This window comes from Pongo pygmaeus, chromosome 6 (genome assembly GCF_028885625.2).
Source record: "Pongo pygmaeus isolate AG05252 chromosome 6, NHGRI_mPonPyg2-v2.0_pri, whole genome shotgun sequence".
NCBI lineage: Eukaryota > Metazoa > Chordata > Mammalia > Primates > Hominidae > Pongo > Pongo pygmaeus.
The window spans coordinates 21067062-21079787 of NC_072379.2; the positions used below are offsets into that span (position 1 = coordinate 21067062).

General features: G+C 53.2%; 1 long non-coding RNA gene across 1 annotated transcript in view; it reads left to right on the plus strand.

Annotated features, from left to right (window-relative positions):
* Positions 1-12726, plus strand: part of LOC129040618 (uncharacterized) — a 66438-nt gene that overhangs the window by 38682 nt on the left and 15030 nt on the right. The window contains exons 13-17 of the long non-coding RNA XR_010127072.1: positions 144-208; positions 674-775; positions 4931-5046; positions 5832-5955; positions 7563-7672. This is a non-coding gene — a long non-coding RNA (uncharacterized LOC129040618). The remainder of the gene's footprint in view (positions 1-143; positions 209-673; positions 776-4930; positions 5047-5831; positions 5956-7562; positions 7673-12726) is intronic.

Sequence of the window (12726 nt, forward strand, 5' to 3'; positions counted from 1 at the left end):
CTATGTTTTTCCTAGAAGCCCTTGAATTTTGTTTGCTTTTCACATACCATTTAAAACTTTTAAGTACTGATGTCTGTCTGTTCCATCCCTCCTTTTTTTTTTTTTTTTTTTTTTTTTAAAGAATGTCTTTTTGTCACTTCCAGCTGGATCTACCATGAAAGACTTCAGAGTCCAGGAAGAGAGACTGACTGGGCAACATGTTATTCAGGTACAAAAAGACTTGGACTATAACTAAAAAATGATCAAATAATAGTGCATACATCAAGAACAATGGAAAGCACTTCTGGAGGGTGAGAGAAGCTTCCAGTTAAGTTGACATTGAATCTGGGTCCTGAAAGATGAGGAAGAGTTGTATGAGAGTGAGGAGGGAAGGGGGAGGTGGAGGGATGGGGAATGGGCTGGGGTGGGATGGAGTGAGCTGTCCAGGCAGGGAAACCAGCACTGTAAAGACCTGGATAATGAAGATGGCACATTTTGTTCAGGGAATGGTGAAGTAAGAGTGGCAGGAATGCTTTGGAGAGACAGCAATTTGCTTTTATGGAATTTTGCCCAAGAGACCTCATTACAATTTCTAATCTTTTGGTGTGATCATCCATCACTGTCCTTGTCAAATAGTTTGGAATAGGTATGATGATCACAGTAACATCAAGCATAATATTTCATTAATTCTCAGAATTAGAGAAGATGATGTGATGATGGAAGAAGAGGTCAGAGAGGGAGATTTGAAGATGTTGCAGTTCTGGCCTTCAAGATGAAGTCAGGGGCTACCTTCAGGGTGAGTCAAGGAATGGGGTGGCTTCTAGAAGCTGGAAGCACATTCTCTCTAGAGCCTCCAGAAGGAATGCAGCCCCTCTTACACCTTGACTTTAGCCTTAATAGGCCTAGTTTGGGCTTCTGGTTCCCAGAACTGTAATATGGCAGATCTTTGGTGTTTTAAGGCACTAAATGTAGGGTAGTTTGTTGCAGCAGCAAGAAGAAATGAACATGAGCCAGGGGCAGTTGCTCACACCTGTAATCTCAGCACTTTGGGTGGCTGAGATGGGAGCATCGCTTGAGCCCAGGAATGTAAGACAAGCCTGGGCAACATGGTGAGACTTCTTATTGAAAAAAATTTTTGTTAAATTAGCCAGATGTTGTGGCATGCACTTGTAGTCTCAGCTCCTAGGGAGGCTGAGGTGGGAGGATTGTTTAAGTCTGGGAGGTTGAGGTTGTTGTGAGCTGTGACTGAGCCACTATACTCCAGCCTGGGCAATAGAGCAACACCCTCTTTCAAGAAAGAAAGAAAGAGAGAGAGAAAGAAAGAGAAAAGAGAGAAAGAAAGAGGGAGGGAAGAGAGGGAGGGAGGAAGGAAGGAAAGGAAAGAAGGAAGGAAGGAAAAAAGGAAGGACGGACGACAGATGGAAATGTTAAATAGAGTGGTGAGGGTTGGCCTCACAAGTGAAAATTGAGCAAAAGCTTGAAGCAGGTGATGGAGCTGGCCAAGGTGCTGAGGGAAGAGCGTTGTAGGCTGAATCAACAGGATAAAGGCATTAGGAAACTCCCTGGTGAGTCTGAGGCTCTGGAAGGAGGCCAGTGGAGCAGAGAGAGAGAGGCAGAGAAGTAAGGGAGCAGGCCAGGGAGTTGCTGGGCGGTGATCAGTATAGATGGTGTAAGCCCTGGGAGGTTATTGCTGAGGCTTTGACTTTTATTCTGACTGAAATGCGAACCGCAGGAGGGTTCTGAGTAGAGAGGCGACATGATCTGTCTCCTGATTTAAAAGCACCCACTGGCTGCTGAGTTGAGAAAGACTGTGGGAAGATTGGGGTAGAAGCATGGGGGCCAAGCTGTGGCAGCATCCGGGTGGGAGATGGTAGTGGTCCTGACCAGGGTCATGGCCGTGGTGAGAGATGGTCAGAACCTGGATAGATGTTGAAGTCAGCCAATAGGATTTCCTGACAGACTGGGTGTGGGCTGTGACATAAGGCAGGGGTCAAGGTTGAGCTTGATTCTAATTGAATTATTAAGTAATTTTAAAAACCACTGCTGCCTTTCCCAGTCCTACCAAGTAAAGGATGCTAGATGAAAGAAATCTCAAGTCGGGCCAGGTGCAGTGGCTCACACCTATACTTCTGACAGTTTGAGAGGCAGAGACGGGAGTATGTTTTAAGGCCCAGGAGTTGGAGAGCAGCCTGGGCAACATAGCAAGACATCCTCTCTACAAAAACGAAATAGAGAAATTTAATACGGTAAATTAAATACAGCTGAGCATGGTGCTGTGTACCTATGGCCCCAGTTACTCAGGAGGCCGAGGTGGGCAGATCCTCTTGAGGCTAGGAGTTTGAGGCCAGCTTGGGCAACAGCAAGACTCCTCTCTTTACAAAAATTAAAAAAAAGAATAGCCTGACATGGTGGCACTTGCTTGTATTCCCAGTTAGGGGTAGGCTGAGGCAGGATAATCTCTTGAGTCCAGTTGGACGAGGCTGCAGTGAGCTGTGATTATATCACTGCACTCCAGCCTGGGTGACAGAGCGGGACCCTGTCTCAAAATACAAATACAAATAAAATGAAATTTCAAGTCAGACCAGTCCCTTCTAGGCTGTGGAGGCCTTGCAACCACATAGCTGCATGATTGAGTTTGTGTGGCTGTGGATGAGGAGACCCCTGCCTAATTGTTGTTGGCTATATAATCAGTTTAATTTTAGTAATCAGATATATTTCCTCATACTTGATGGTCTCAGATATGTGTGGGTTTTGGAATTCTCCTTGCAACAGGTTGTAACATCTTATTGGTTTCATCATTCCGTAATTTTTTTTATCTGATCACTTTTTAATAAGATCAGAATTGACATTAGACTACCTAATCAGTTTTGATTAATGAGAAAATGAAATTGTGTTGTTTGCACTTTATCCAAGATTGGTTTCATATTGGCTAAATCTAATCAGTACTTGAACAAATGCAAAATTAGAGCTTCTTTCTCATGAAACACTTTGTCATTCTTGAAGAAGATGCCATTTCTTTTTTGTAGTCTTTAATAAACAGCTGCTATCATTGCAGACTTGCTGTTCAGGCACTTAGGAATTTTTCACTAGAAGGCATGTAAAGGAAGACCATGGGCATTTATAATGAATTTAGCTTCACTGTTTGACTGCGTGACTGTCCCCAGAGCTGTAACTTTACTAATGAATTTTTCAGAAGCCACTTAGCTGGCAACTGAGCCTAACCAGCCGCTAACCCTCATTATTCAAGTGCTCTTTTATTCTTATCTATTTCTCCTCAAACTTGGCTACACTCACAAAGTGATACAAAGTTGCATTTCTTTTCTTTCCTTTTTAGAGACAAGATCTTGATCTGTGGCCCAGGCTGCAGTACAGTGACATGATCATGGTTCACTACAGCCTCAAACTCCTGGGCTCAAGCCATCCTCCCACCTCAGTCTCCCGAGTAGCTGAAACTACGGACATGTGCCGCCATGCCCAGCTAATTATTTGTTTATTTATGTATTTATTTTTTCATAGAGATGGGCTCTTGCTAGGTTGCTCAGACTGGTCTCAGACTCCTGACCTCGAGTGATCCTCCTGCCTCAGACTTCCAAAGTGCTGGGATTACAGGCAGGCATGAGCACCTGTGCCCAGCCCCTTATTATTATGTTTTTAAATAATAGCTTTATTAAAATGTGATTCACATACCATTCAATTTATTGAAATCTGCAGTTCAGAATGTTTTAGAATATTCACAGAGGTGTGCATCGATCACCACAGTCACTTTTAGAACCATTCATTACTCTGTAGAGAAATCTGCACCCTTAGCCATTACCTCCACTCTCCCAACCTGCCTTTGCCCCCAGCCTCAGGCAACCATGGATTCATTTTCTGTCACTACCTAATCTGGACAAATAGAATTGTACAATAGGTGATCTTTTGTGGCATTTTTCCCTCTTAGCACAATGTTTTCAAAGTTCCTTTATGTCATAGGGTGTATCAGTGTTTCATTTTTTCTATGGCTGAATGATATTCCATGGTAGAGACACACTGCATTTTGTTGATCCATTTATCAGTTGGTGGACATTTGGGTTGTTTCCACGTATTGGCTATTATGAATAATGCTGCTATGAAGATTGCAGTACAAGTTTTTGTGTGGACATATATTTTGATTTCTCTGGGATATATGCCTAGGAGTGAAATTGTTACATTATATTTTACATTTAACCTTTTGAGAAACTGCCAGACAGTTTTCTGAAGTGGCTACACCGGTTGGGTGCAATGGCTCACACATGTAATCCCTGCTACTCGGGAGGCTCATTTGAGAGGATGGTTTGAGCACACAAGTTCAAGACCAGCCTGGGCAAGACAGTGAGACCCTGTCTTGATTTTTCTTAAAAAAATCCAGTTAAAATGACAAGAAAAGAAATACCCAAAGTGGTTACACCATTTTATATTCCCACCAGTGATGTATGTGGGTTCCAGTTCCTCCACATCTTCACTGACATTTTTTTTTTTTCTAGACAGGGGCTTGCTCTGTCTCTCAGGCTGCAGTACAGTGATGCCATCACAGTTCACTGCAGCCTTGACCTCCCAGGCACAAATGATCTTCTCATCTCAGCCTCCTGAGTAGCTGGGAATTACAGGTACACGCCATCATGCCTGGCTAATTTTTATATTTTTGTGTAGTGATGGGGTTTTACCATGTTGCCCAGGCTGGTCTCTTACTCCTGGCCTCAAGTGATCTGCCCACTCAGCCTCCCAAAGTTCTGGAATTACAGGCTGAGCCATCATGCCTGGCCTTCACCAACATTTGTTATTGTCCATTTTTTTTTCTTTATACCTTAAAGCAGTATAAGAACAAGTGTTTTCAATTATGGTAAACAAAAAATATAATCCCAGGGCATTTGGATGCTGAGACAGGAAGATCTCTCCATGCCAGGAGGTTTTGTTTTGTTTTGTTTTGAAACAGAATCTCACTCTCGCCCAGGGTGGAGTGCAGTGGTGCGATCTCAGCTGCCTGCAGCCTTCACCTCCCAGGTTCAAGCGATTCTCCTGCCTCAGCCTCTTGAGTAGCTGGGATTACAGGTACATGCCACTACTGCCCGACTAATTTTTGTATTTTTAGTAGAGACGGAGTTTTGCCATGTTGGTCAGCCTGGTCTCAAACTCCTGACTTCAGGTGATCCCCCCGCCTCAGCCGCCCAAAATGCTGGGATTACAGGCATGAGCCACTATGTCTGGCCTGATGCCAGGAGTTTTAGACCAACCTAGCAAGACATCATCTCAACAGAATATTTAAAAATTAGCCAGATGTGTGGTTGCCTGCGTATAGTCTCTTTCACTTTTTGAGACACGGTCCGGCTCTGTCAGCCAGGCTGGGGTGCAGTGGTATCATCATGGCTCACTGCAGACTGAAACTCCTGGGATCAAGTGATCAGTCCTCCCACCTCATCCTACCAAGTAGTGGGGACCACAAGTGCATGCCACCGGGGTCTTGCTATGTTGCCCAGGCTGGTTTTGAGCTCCTGGCCTCAAGCGATCCTCTCACTTTGGCCTCCCGAAGTGCAAGGATTACAGGTATGAGTCACCATGCCTGGCCCCTACCTTGCCTATTGAGAACCATAAGAAAGAACCAAATTCTCCTTAGCTCAACTCGAGCCATTTCCCAATTGGTTCTTCCACAAGGAGCTGGTCATTGAGCTGTCCAGGCCTCCCAAGCAGCACAGAAATGAGGTGAGGGAGTTTTCCTGCTGCTCCACTCTGTGAGGAGCTGGAGGATGATGTTCACTCATTTGCGGAGAGAGATGTCTTGTAGGCACCTTAGGATGGAGGGGACCCTGATTCCAATGTCCTTTTGTTTTTTTCTTTAGAAGCAGGACCTTGCTCTGTCACCCAGGATGGAGTTCAGTGGTCCAATCACAGCTCATTGTAACCTCAGACTCCCAGGCTCAAGCGATCCTCCCACCTCATCCTTCCCAGTAGCTGGGACTACAGGTTAGTGCCATGACACTCGGTGAATTTTGACTTTTTGTTTGTTTGTTTGTTTGTAGAGATGGGCCTTGCTATGTTGCCAAGGCCGGCCTTGAACTCCTGCACTCAAGGGATTTTCCTGTGTTGGCCTCCCAAAGTACTGGTAATGCAGGCATGAGCCATTATGCCCAATATCTCTGGTTCTTAACCTTCTGCCTCCCTCTTCCACATTTAAGGAACGCTTGTAATTACATAGGCTCATCCAGATACTGCAGGATAATCTTGTTTTAAGGTCAGCTGATTAGCAACATTAATTCCATCTGTACTCTTAATTCCCCCTTCCTATGTAATTGTGCGGTGTAACATAGGACATGAGCAGTTGGTGGGGGGTCATTACTTTGGCCACCACCATGATACTTTGGCCACCACCGTGACTATTTTGCGCCAGGTACTGAGGTAAGCACTGGTGAATTAAACATGAATAACACACACTCCCTAATCTCCATTCATTTATGGGAGGAGCACCTCGCTTCCCATGCTTCTGAGAATCTGGGGAGTCAAGGAAGACTTCCAGGAGGAGGTGGTGCTAACGCGGACAAGTGACAGAGGAGCTGAAGCTAGCCAGGAAGAGAGTGGATAAGGGGAAGCGTATTCTAAGCAGAGGGCATCACCCACTTCGCAGGCTCCCAGAGGAGAGAGAGAGTGGGCATTCAAGGGGCAGATGAGGCTCAGTTGGACTCCACAGCAGGTAAAATGGAGAGGGGCAAGCAGGGAGGCTGCCTTGCAAGGCAGGGCAGAGCAGGGCCTGTTAAGGAGTTTGGACTTAATCCCAAAGGCAAAGAGAAGTGATGTAAACAGGGGAGTAACGTGATGAGATTCACGTATTAGAGACATGGCTCAGGCTGCTGTGTGGAGAAGGCACCAGGGGGAGCAGATAGCTCAGTGGGTGTGCTGGAGACCTAAAGCAGGGAACACACTGAGTTTAGGGAGAGTTTTTTAAAATAGAAGAAGTTTGAGTAATTTAAATGCTGGTGGGAAGGAGCTAAAAGCAGGGGACAGGTTAAACATACAGGGAAGTGGGAGGAAGAACTGACAAGTGAGGTTCCAGAGAGGGCAGGAGAATTGAAGATTCTTATAGGGGGATTAGCATTCCTCTCCCCTCCTTTCCCTTCCCCTCCCCTCTCCTCCCTTCCCCTCCCCTTCCCTAAGACAGGGTCTCACTCTGCTGCCCAGGCTAGAGTGTACTGGCATGATCTTGGTTCACTACAGCCTAGACTTCCCAGGTTCAAGGGATCTTCCGACCCGAGACTCCCAAGTAGGTGGAACTACAGGTGTGCACCACCACCATACCTGGCTAATTTTTTTATTTTTTTTTTGGTAGACACAGTGTCTCACTAAGTTGCCCAGCCTGGTCTCCAACTTTTGGCCTCAAGCAGTCCTCCTACCTAGGCTTCCCAAATTGCTGGGATTACAGGCATGAGCCACCATGCCTGGCCTCTGCTAGTTTTGTATTCTCTGGAGTTGTCTGTAGTTTGTGCTAGTGTGTCACTCATTTTGCTGATCCTCTGTTATAATTAATATTTTTTATATTAAAGTTACTTTTTTTTTTTTTTTTTGGTATTGGGTCTCAGTCTGCCACCAAGGCTGGAGTGCAGAGGCGCGATCTCTGCTCACTGCAACCTCCACTTCGAAGGCTCAAACAATTCTCCGTCCTCAGCCTCCCAAGTAACTGGGATTACAGGTATGTGCCAGCACGCCTGGCTAATTTTTGTGCTTTTTTTGGTGCTTTTTGTAGAGACAGGGTTTTGCCGTGTTTCCCAGGCTGGTCTCAACTCCTGAGCTCAAAGTAATCCACCCGCCTTGGCCTCCCAAAATGCTGGGATTACAGGTGTGAGCCACCGTGCACATTCCAGTTTAAACTTTTGAGCGGTTTATATGTTTTGATGGGACTCCTAGAAATACAGAATTGATGCTAGGAAGCGTACCAGGAGATAGACACATATACATGAGATTTCAGCCTTGGTTTGGTTATCCAAGGAGCAGTGCTGAGTTTCTTGCCAATGGGACATGGGATGCTGGTGATTTCCAGGAAGTGACCTCACAATGAGTGAAGCTACCACTTACTGTTTATTGTGATGAAATGCTAGCCGAGGCATATGCCATGCAAGCTAACGGATGCTATGCTTCACCACTGTGGCAATAAAGATGACTCTGAAGAATGGCATGGGACGGAACCTTTCAAATGCACCTGAGCAGGGGTCTCCACCACAGGGCCACAGAGCTGGTGGTGAGCAGCAGACAAGTGAGAGGAAAATTCGTTTGTATTTATAGCCCCTCCCCATCGCTCGCATAACCACCTGAACGCCATGTCCTGACAGGTCCAGCTACTGCCTTCCAGTGACTTCTTTAGGCTCATCTCATGCTTCACCGTGGCCTCGCCAAACCAAGCTGCTGCATTTCAGCAGCCTCTGCAGCAGAGGCCGAGCTGTACGTCCTGATCATCCTGATGGCCTCTTCAGGCCCAGCTCATTTCTCAGAACGGCCACCTTAGGCCCAGCTTTTCCCTTTTGGTGGCCTCTCCAGGCCGAGAAATTCCTCAAGTCGGCCTCCCCCACCGCAGTTGCTGCCTCCCGGCCTCCTCTCCAGTCCCAGCCCTCTCTTGCAGCTGTGCCTACAGGCCCAGCTCCTGCCTCCAAAGAGCCTCTTTTGACTCGGCTCCTACCCAGCTCCTGGCGGCCTTCGTAGGCCTGAAATCTCTTCCAGTCCAGCACTCCATCCCCACTCTCCCGTCACAGCGGCCTTCCCAGGCCCAGCTTTTGCCTCACGGTGGCCTTCCCCGGCCATTTTCTAGCCGGCCTCGCGGCAGCCTCAACAAGCCCAGCTACTGCCTCACACTGGCCTCTCTAGGCCCAGCTCAGGCGTCACAGTGGCGTCTCCAGGCCCAGCTCCCGCCCACCCCGACGGCATCTCCTAGCTCAAGGCTTTCTCAAGTCGGCCCTTCCAGGCCAAGTTCCTGCCTCCCGCCGATGGCCCGTGCGGGCCCAAAGCGTCCTGAAGTCGGCCTCGCCAGGCCCAGCTCCTGTCTGTCGTAGGGGCCTAGAGGCACGGCCTCTGCCTCCTCACAGTTGACCCCCTCCGGGCCCAGCTCTTGCTTCAGCATGGCCACCTCAGGCCAAGCTCCTGCCTTGCCTGTTGGCAGCCTCCACAGGCCCAGCTCTTGCCTCTCGCCATCCTCTCCAGGTCCAGAACTGTTTCCAGCTGGCCTCTCCAGGCCCAGCTGTCCCTCCCGGCTGCGGCTGCTGGCCCAGCTCCTGCCTCGCAACAGCCACGTTCGGCCCAGCTCCTGCCCAGGTCCTGGAAGCTTTTGTAGGCCCCAGGCTCCTGTAAGTCAGGCCTTCCAGGCCCTGCCTTTGGCTCCCCGGCGGCCTGGAGAGGCCCAGCTCCTGCCTGACAGCGGCCTCTCTGGGCCCAGCTCTTGACTCGCGTCGGCCTCCCCGGGCCACATTTCCGCCTGCCTCGCGGCAGCCCTGACAGACCCAGCTCCTGCCTCCCGATGGCCTCTTTAGGCTCATCTCGTGCGTCACCGCGGCCTCCCCCAGGCCAGGCTTCTGCCTTTCGGCGGCTTCCGCAGGTCCGCCTCCTGCGTCCTGACGGCCTCTTTAGGCCCGGCTTCTCCCTCACAATGGCCTCTTTCAAAGGCCCAGCTTTTCCTTCGTGGCGGCCTCTCCAGGCCCAAGTTGGCAAGCCTCCCTAGGCCCGGTGGCTGCCTCCCGGCCTCCTCTCCAGGTCCAGCACACTCTCGCGGCTGCACCTCCAGGCCCAGCACCTGCCTGCGGACAGCCGCTTTTGACTTGGCTCGTGCCCAGCTCCTGGCGGCCTTCGTAGGCCCAAAACCTCCTCCAGCGCAGCTCTTCAGACCCACCTGTGGCCTCGCAGCAGCCTTCCCAGGCCCACTCTTGCCTCACGGCGGCCTTCCCCGGCCGTGTTCCTGCCAGCCTCCCGGCGGCCTCAAAAAGCCCAGCGCCTGCCTCACACTGGGGTCTCGAGGCCCAGCTCATGCCTCACGGTGGTCTCTCAAGGCCCAGCTCCCGCCCACCCCGACCGGCCCAAGGCTTTCTCAAGTTGGCCCCTTCAGGGCCCAGCTCCTGCCCCCCGCCGATGGCCTGTGCAGGCCCAAAGTGTCCTGAAGTCAGCCTCTCTGGGCCTAGCTCCTGCCTGTCGTAGGCCCCTAGAGGCACGGCCTCTGCCTCCTCACAGCGGAACACCCCAGTCCCAGCTCTTACCTCAGCGTGGCCACCTCAGACGAAGCCCCTGCCCTGCCTGTTGGCAGCCTCCATGGGCCAAGCTCTTGCCTCTCACCACCTCTCCAGGCCCGGAACTGTTTCCAGCCGGCCTCTCCAGGCCCAGCTCTCCCTCCCAGCTGCACCTGCCAGCCCAGCTCCTACCTCGCAACAGCCACGTTCGGCCCAGCTCCTGCCCAGCTCCTGGCAGCCTTTGTAAGCCCCAGGCTCCTCTAAGTCAGGCCTTCCAGGCCCCGCCTTCGGCTGCCCGGCGGCCTGGAGAGGCCCAGCTCCTGCCTGACAGTGGCCTCTCCGGGCCCAGCTCTTGCCTTGCGTCGGCCTCCCCGGGCCACGTTTCCGCCTGCCTCGCGGCAGCCCCGACAAGCCCAGCTCCTGCCTCCCGATGGCCTCTTTAGGCTCATCTCATGCCTCACCGCGGCCTCCACCAGACCGGGCTCCTGCCTTTCGGCGGCCTCCGCAGGCCCGGCTCCTGCGTCCCAATGGCCTCTTTAGGCGCAGCTCGTCCCTCTCCATGGCCTTTTTCAAAGGCACAGCTTTTCCCTCGTGGCGGCCTCTCCAGGCCCAAGTCTGCAAGCCTCCCCTGGCCTGGGGGCTGCCTCTCGGCTTGTTTTCCAGGCCCAGCCCCTGCATGCAGGCAGCCGCTTTTGACTCGGCTCGTGCCCAGCTCCTGGCGGCCTTCTTAGGCGCGAAACCTCCTCCAGGCCAGCTCTCCAGGCCCACCTCTGGCCTTGCAGCGGCCTTCCCAGGCCCAGCTCTTACCTCACGGCGGCCTTCTGCAGCTGTGTTCCTGCCGGCCTCCTGGCGGCGGCATCAACGAGCCCAGTGCCTTGACTCTCACTGGGGTCTCGAGGCCTAGCTCACGCCTCACGGTGGCATCTCCAGAACCAGCTCCCGCCCACACTGTTGGCATCTCCCGGTCCAAGGCTTTCTCAAGTCGGCTCCTCCAGGGCCCAACTACTGCCCCCCACTGATGGCCTCTGCGGGCCCGAACTGTCCTGAAGTCGGACGCGGTAGGCCCAGCTCCTCCATGTCGTAGGACCCTAGAGGCACGGCCTCTGCCTCTTCACAGTGGACCCCCACCAGGCCCAGCGCTTGCCTCAGCGTGGCCGCCTCAGGCCTAGCTCCTGCCCTGGCTGTTGGCAGGCTCCACGGGCCCAACTGTTCCCACTCTCCATCCTCTCCAGGCCCAGAACTGTTTCCAGTCGGCTTCTCCAGGCCAAGCTCTCCCTCCCGGCTGTCCCTGCCACCCCAGCTCCTGCCTCGCAACAGCCACGTTCGGCACATCCTGCCCAGCTCCTGGAAGCCTTTGTAGGCCCCAGGTTCCTCTAAGTCAGGCCTTCCAGGCTCCGCCTTCGGCTCCCCAGCGGCCTGGAGAGGCACAGCTACTGCCTGACAGCAGCCTCTCCGGGCCCAGCTCTTGCCTTGTGTCGGCCTCCCCGGGCCACATTTCCGCTTGCGTCACAGCAGCCCTGACAGGCCCAGCTCGTGCCTCCCGATGGCCAGCTTAGCCTGATCTCGTGCCTCGCCACGGCCTCCCCAGGCCCCGCTCCTGCCTTGCGGCAGCCTCTGCAGGCCCGGCTCCTGCATCCCCATGGCCTGTTTAGGCCTGGCTCGTGCCTTGCCGCGGCCTCCTTAGGCCCAGCTTTTCCCTTCCGGCGGCCTCTCCAGGCCCAGAACTTCCTCAAGTCGGCCTCCCCCGGCCCAGTGGCCACCTCCTGGCCTCCTCTCCGGGCCCAGCTCTTTGCTCGCGGCCACGCCCGCAGGCTCAGCTCCTGCCTCCGAACAGCCTTCTGTGACTCGGCTCCTGGCCAGCTCCCGGCAGCCTTCGTAGGCCCGAAGCCTCCTCCGGTCCAGCTCTCCAGGCCCGCTTCTTGCCTCGCGGCGGCCTTTCCAGGCCCAGCTCTCGCCTCTCGGCGGCCTTCCCCGGCCACGCTCATGCCGGCCTCCCGGCAGCCTCCACAAGCCCAGCTCCTGCCTCACGCAGGCCCCTCCAGGCCCAGCTCGTGCCTCGCGGCGGCCTCTCCAGGCCTGGCTCCCGCCCAGCCCAACGGCGTCTCCCGGCCCAAGGCTCCCTTCCTCAACGTCAGCCCCTCTGGGCCCAGCTCCTGCCTCCTGCTGATGGCCCGTGCGGGCCCACCCGAAGCGTCCCGAAGTCGGCCTCGCCAGGCCCAGCTCCTGCCTGGCATAGGCCCCTAGGGGCACGGCCTCTGCCCCACACTGGTCCCTCCGGGCCCAGCTCATGCCTCGGCCTGGCCGCCTCAGGCCCAGCTCCTGCCCGTGGGCGGCCTCTCTCCAGGCCCGGCTCTTGCCTCCCGGCATCCTCTGCAGGCCCAGAACTGTTTCCAGTCGGCCTCTCCAGGCCCGGCTCTCCCTCCCGGCCGCGTCCACCGGCCCAAGTCCTGCCTCACGACAAGCACGTTCGGCCCAGCTCCTGCCCAGCTCCTGGCAGCCTTTGTAGGCCCCAGGCTTCCCTACGTCAGGCCTTCCAGGCCCA